Below are 5816 nucleotides of genomic sequence, written 5' to 3'. Positions count from 1 at the left end.
CCCTGAAGGCAGAGGCCTCTCCACATGGCTGGCTTTGGGGAAGGGAGTTGCCTGGCAGTGGGAGGGCGTGGGTAGGAGCGCAGGGTGAGGGTCTGGCAGCCCTTAAGACCGTGGGAGCTTCAGTCCTAGGCCATGGGAGATTAACTATGCCACCAACGTGGATGACCTCAGGAGCAATTCCCCTCCAGTCCAGCCTCCAGATGAGACCGCAGCCCACTGACATTTTGAGACCCCAAACAGAGGAGACAGAAGAGCTTTTCCTGGGCTCCTAACCCTTGGAAATTGAGAAGTAATAAATGGGTGCTAGTACATGCTATTCATTCGTTATCTGGGAATAGAAAACAAACATATGGGCACTCTGGGAGATGCAGTTCCCACCTGGCTAGGTTGACACAGTGCAAGCACCATACCTGGGCCCTTCTGTGCAGGCAACCCCACAAAGACTGGTCCCAGCAGAGACCAACACTCTCTCTGGGATGTGCGGGGCCTCTGTAGATGCCCTGAGACCAACCTGCCCAGCCCATCCTTGGCCAGCCCCCAACCATTTTATTGTTCCACAGTCACCTCCAAGGCGGGCACTACTGAATCCGGGCTTCTCTGGGAGGTCCCCAGGCTTGAAGGCCTGTGCCCTAGGAGGTAGAGAAGTAACACAGATATTCCTGCATTCTCCATGCCTATCTACGTGTTACTATGATATCCTTCCTCCACCCTGACCTGAGAGGTGGCCAGGGCCCAGGGGGTAGACCTAGAGCCCCCACCTACCCTTCCCACCTCGGGTGCATGAGGAGCTGCCTGACCTCGTGGGGTCTTCATGTCTCCTTCGTCATAGTCATCAGCCTCAAACCAATCAGATACACAAAGTAAGGGAATATCCATGAAACCAAATAAGAGTTGGCGGGTTGTTTGTTAATTTGTTTGTTTTGTCTTTCTGAGCAGAGGCACAGTAAGATCTCGTACTTTTAATTTCCCACCTCGCCAGAATCAACAATCCATATAAATGCTTGCCCAGGCATGTGGGCTCCACTGCTGTCCAGAGTTTCTGAACAGACCACCAAACACAGGACCACCTCCAAAAGCAAAGGTAAGAAAGACGGGGCTCTGAGCCTGCGTGCACGTCTCCCAGGCCCGATGGAGTGGGTGAAGTGCGGCGGTTCCCATGCTTGCGGGCTGTGGGGCTCTTTGTCAGGCAGACACAGTCTACCGAATCCTCGTCTGCCTACAAAGCTGTCTGGCTCAGAAAAATCACAAAAAGGAACTAAAAAGCAGCTAGGAAACTAACAAAAAGTGAAATTGTCCATTTCTTTTCAAAATGGCTTTGCTTCAGCCAATAGAATGTAACTGGCAGGTGAAACTGCTTTCACTCTTGCTGTCTCCATGAATATTTCTGGCATTTCTGGTAGTTTGTATTGTAATTATTACATTTTAAAAGTACAATCATTTATATCTAAGATTAGAAGTGTTATTTTTCATGGAAACTGAAGTTGCAGCTGTAGAGAGGACAGGGTCCCCTGGAGAGCCAGAGCCGGGGCTACTGGAGGACAGCCATCAGGGTCCACCAGGGAGCTGCTGGTCGGGAATTTTACTGTGACACATGGTGCCTCCCACACGTGCACTTGTGCATGTGCAACGAACACTGGAATTCTCCAGAAGTGGCCATATCAGGAATTACTTCACATTTCACTGCCACCAAAAGCTAGGCCAAAAAAAAAAAAAACTTTCAAAGCTTATTTTGTACTAGAGTTTGTCTGTCTACCCATCTACAGTACCTCTATCCTTCCTGGGTGCAAAAAACTCACCTCTCCAGTTTTAAGTGATAAGAAAACTGTTCTAAAAGGTGATTTCATCTAAGTTAAAATTCCATGCATTCCACACATGTAATCATGTCATTATTCTGTACATAAAGGAATACAGTTTGTACTAATAGCAAACCAGGCCCCCACTCCACCCCCATACGCTGGCTTGGAAGGCACCAGAATACTCGCCTGCCCAGGGCCCAAACATCCTCGTCCACTGTGGCTGACACCTCTTGCTGTCCATAGGCACATGGTCCCACAGGGGTGGAACTTCTGTGTATAGATTCTTGAGGCCTGTGGACCCTTCACAACAGTGGTTTAAAATCAATAAAATACATAGGATTAGAAAGGAAACCATCAGAGTGAACTAGATATATATATGTTGTTTTTGTTAATTTGGGATGTTTTCCTTCATGAAGATACTAAATAATGAATTCATGGTTGGTCTAACTACCATATTGAGGTAGTGATAAGTGTTAAGTGAAATGTTACCTTGTCTACAATAACTATCTCAAGGGAAGTTAGTCGTGATTCTGCCTGTGGGCAGTCAGCGGTACTGTCAGCACAGCTGCCGGAAATGCTCAAGTGCAGTTAGCATTAGTGAAACTAAAAATACAGTGTTTCCTCATTCATGTTCACAAACGCCCGAATATTGCCCTGGGTTCCCTAAAGGTCTGTGGACCCAGGATTAAGGACTCTCAATGCGACCTTTCAACTGCCAAACTGTGTGACCGATTACCGTACCATCAGAGAGAAATTCACAAAGCTCCCGCCACAACTTAGGCCACAAAACAAGCACCCATGTCACTTCCCAAGTCTGTCTCTGACAGTCTCTCTCCAGTCCCAGCTCACGACAATTAAGTCCTGGGTTCCTCTGTGACGCCCCTCCCAGCACCCCATCCTTTCTGTGTGGAACCAGAGAAAGAAAACGTGGACAGAGCATGGCCGAGAGCCAGGGATGGAGAGAAGTTTCTGGAAGGCACAAAATCATTCTCCTTGTTCCAAAAGCCCCGAGGACAACAGATTTCTGGAAAACAACTTTCCAGGAATGGATTGGGGGAACGCGGGCATAAGAATTTTCTTAGGATTCTGCCTTCAACCTAAACCTTCTAAACAGATACACATAACAGCCATGTAACATGCGCTCTCTCCATAAATTATCACTGTTTTCAAAAGGGAGGATCCTTTGCTGTCTTTGTAAGCACAGCTGTTCACAAATATGCCAAACTGTGCAGCTGCAAGTTCAGAGCCCCGTGCATTCTTTTCTTTTTTTTTTTCTTTTTTTTTTATTAAATTTATTGAGGTGACAATTGTTAGTAAAATAACATAGATTTCAGGTGTACAATTCTGTATTACATCATTTTCTAGATATTATAGCCAGAAAGTCAGTGCTCATAGGTGACCTCGGAGCTGTCCACACTGCTGATAGGAGCTGCAGTTCTGTTCCCTGCACATTTGCCTTCCAAGAACAGCCAGACACCGTGGCAGTCCTTCGACAGTGATGTGGGTTGTGAACTATCGTCCAAGGAAGCACGGCTCATGCTCTCTCAAAAGGCCAACTAGGAATGGAAAAGAAAGAATTACAAGCTGCTTTTGCAATGGTTGCATGACTAAAATGGGATTAGTTAATCTCTGAAGTGTTGGAGCGGCTGCTCAGCCAAGTGCTACCTGGAGAGGGGGATGAGTAGACCGCATGTTTGATTACACGCTTGCCTGTCTCCTGAGCCGCATCCTTCCTCCACCTGCACAGCACACATGGCTCCTCAAAGCAGCAGAATAATTTCTTGCTTTTCAACTTTCCCTAAAAGCACAAAGAAAAGGAAAGGGCAAACACAAAAGATATTTTAACTAAAGGATCCCTTCTTCTCTAACTAAAATCTTATCAAAATGTTGCCGCTTAAGCCCCAGAAGGAAAACAATTCTGGAACCCTTTGTACAATTATTAGAGACAAAGTCCTGCAAGATCATGCCCTGTTTTCCCCGAGACCCCAGGGTTTCTCAAGCCTGTCTGGGCTACTCCAAGGGGACCCACGAGTCCACCTCCGCCACTGTGCCAGCTCCGCTTTCCTCTGTTGTCCATTTTGGGCAGTTAAAGGGATACTTCTTCTGAGACATGTGAGTTTGAGAGCCATGAGATTGGAAGGTCAGTGGGGCTTTTCAGGTTTGCAGAGAAGTGCGCCATTCTCTCAGGTTCTCCTCTGTGGTTGCAGGAAGAGTAAGCCCACGGCACTGAGCAAAGTTCACCCCAGCCTGCCCACAAAGGAGAGCCTGCTCTGTCATCCTCTGGTGATACCTGAAGGCAGAAGGAGGCAAGGAAGAACTTCCACTTCCTTAATTAAGGAGCTGTGATCTCATTCTGGTAAGAAAGACGGCCCAGAAAGGCTGCCCAAGAGGGAAAACACCCGTGAGGGTGCTGGGTGCCAGGAAAGCCACCATGTGGCAGGCAGGTGGACATGGAGCAGGAGAAGCAAACATGCAGAGGGCAGGGCAAGGGGCACCTATCTCGAGGACCCACCGTGACCAGATGTGTGCAAGGAATAAGGCTGAGTGTGCACCAGAAGGCAAGAGCAATGTCAGCCAGATAAGCATAGATCAAGGGGACTGGAGCTGGGGTCTGAGCCCTCATCACACACTTGGAGAGACAACTGAGAACCACTCCACACTTTACATGAGAGAACATCGTCACAGAAAACAAAGTGAAAGAGCCGGTGGAAAGGAGAATAGTTTATTCTATTGATAGCTCTTGGCTAACATGGTGTGTATGATAGAGATGGAGATACAGAGATAGCTAGAGATAGAAAGAAATAGAGATAGATGAAAGAGAGAGAGAGAGAGAGAGAGAGAGAGAGAGAGAGAGAGAGAGAGAGAGAGAGAGAGAGAGAGAGACTGAAAGAGAATCTCTCACGTGAACGTCTTGAGCTAGGACCCAAATATAACAAACTCATATATTACACAATAAAGATTAAATAAATTTCCAAAGACCAAAGTATTTAAAGCAGCAATGTTAGAACTCTTTTAGATAAAATAATTTGGCTACTAATCTGTTGTTTGATACATTAACTAGAAATATTCTTTCACCCAAACCAAACTTGCAGTTATTAGCAAAGCCAAGGCACAGCCGCCTGCGCTGCGGGGCCCTGAAGCCACTGCAGCACCAGCCACAGGAAGTTTCACTCGAGCAGGAACACAGAAGGCTTCCCAGAAACAACTCCCCGGGGGCAACCGGGGACAAATGTCCCATGTTGACAGAAAAGCAGGTTCAGGGCAGCCAGTGTCCTGCCCACTGACACTCACCAGGTGTGAATATGGACTCCCGCTGCCTGACCAAACTGCAAACCCTGTGCCCTCGATAAACAGACGATCTGGAGACCAACTGTCTTCAGCCTTCTCACGAGACTGCAGGAAGCAAAACGGGCCCAAGTTTACTAAATGCTACATCCCATCCAGCGGGGCATTTGTTAGGTTGGTGCAAAAGTATTTGAGGTTTAAAAGGTTAAAAATAATTTCAAAAACTGCAATTACTTTTGCACCAACTTAATATTTCTTTTGAAGGACTATCCAGACTGCTTTGGTTAACCCCACATTTTAGGAGTATTTAGTATATAATCTGTGTATGAAAATTCATACACAGGGCTAAGCCCCGACCCAGGGGTCTGAGACAGAATGACTTTCAGAACATCTATAGCGAGATCACTAGCTAGAGATGAAGATGCCCACCTCCTCCCTGCCTCTGTGTACACCACACACGCCACACACGTCACACATGCATACATCACACACGCCACACACGTCACACATGCATACACCACACATACCACACACGTCACACATGCATACACCACACACACCACACACGTCACACATGCATACTCACCAAACACACCATACATATGCCTACACCACACATGCATACACCGCACACACCACACATGCACATACCACATACACACATCGCACACCACACATGCACACACACCACACAAGCACACACACACCACACATGCACACACACCACACAAGCAC

General features: G+C 47.2%; 1 long non-coding RNA gene across 1 annotated transcript; it reads right to left on the bottom strand.

Annotated features, from left to right (window-relative positions):
- Positions 1-3132: 3132 nt before the first annotated feature.
- LOC141571319 (uncharacterized) lies at positions 3133-5177 on the bottom strand. Its single transcript, XR_012496086.1, has 3 exons — positions 5088-5177; positions 3462-3594; positions 3133-3352 (listed from the first exon to the last, which is right to left on the bottom strand). It is a non-coding gene; the product is annotated as an uncharacterized LOC141571319 (long non-coding RNA).
- Between the last annotated feature and the right edge of the window lie 639 nt (positions 5178-5816).

This window comes from Rhinolophus sinicus, chromosome 16, assembly GCF_057876585.1.
Source record: "Rhinolophus sinicus isolate RSI-liver-muscle chromosome 16, RSI-T2T, whole genome shotgun sequence".
Classification (NCBI taxonomy): Eukaryota; Metazoa; Chordata; class Mammalia; order Chiroptera; family Rhinolophidae; genus Rhinolophus; species Rhinolophus sinicus.
Note: the sequence above shows the minus strand (reverse complement) of the source record. Positions and strands in the feature narration are given on the sequence as shown.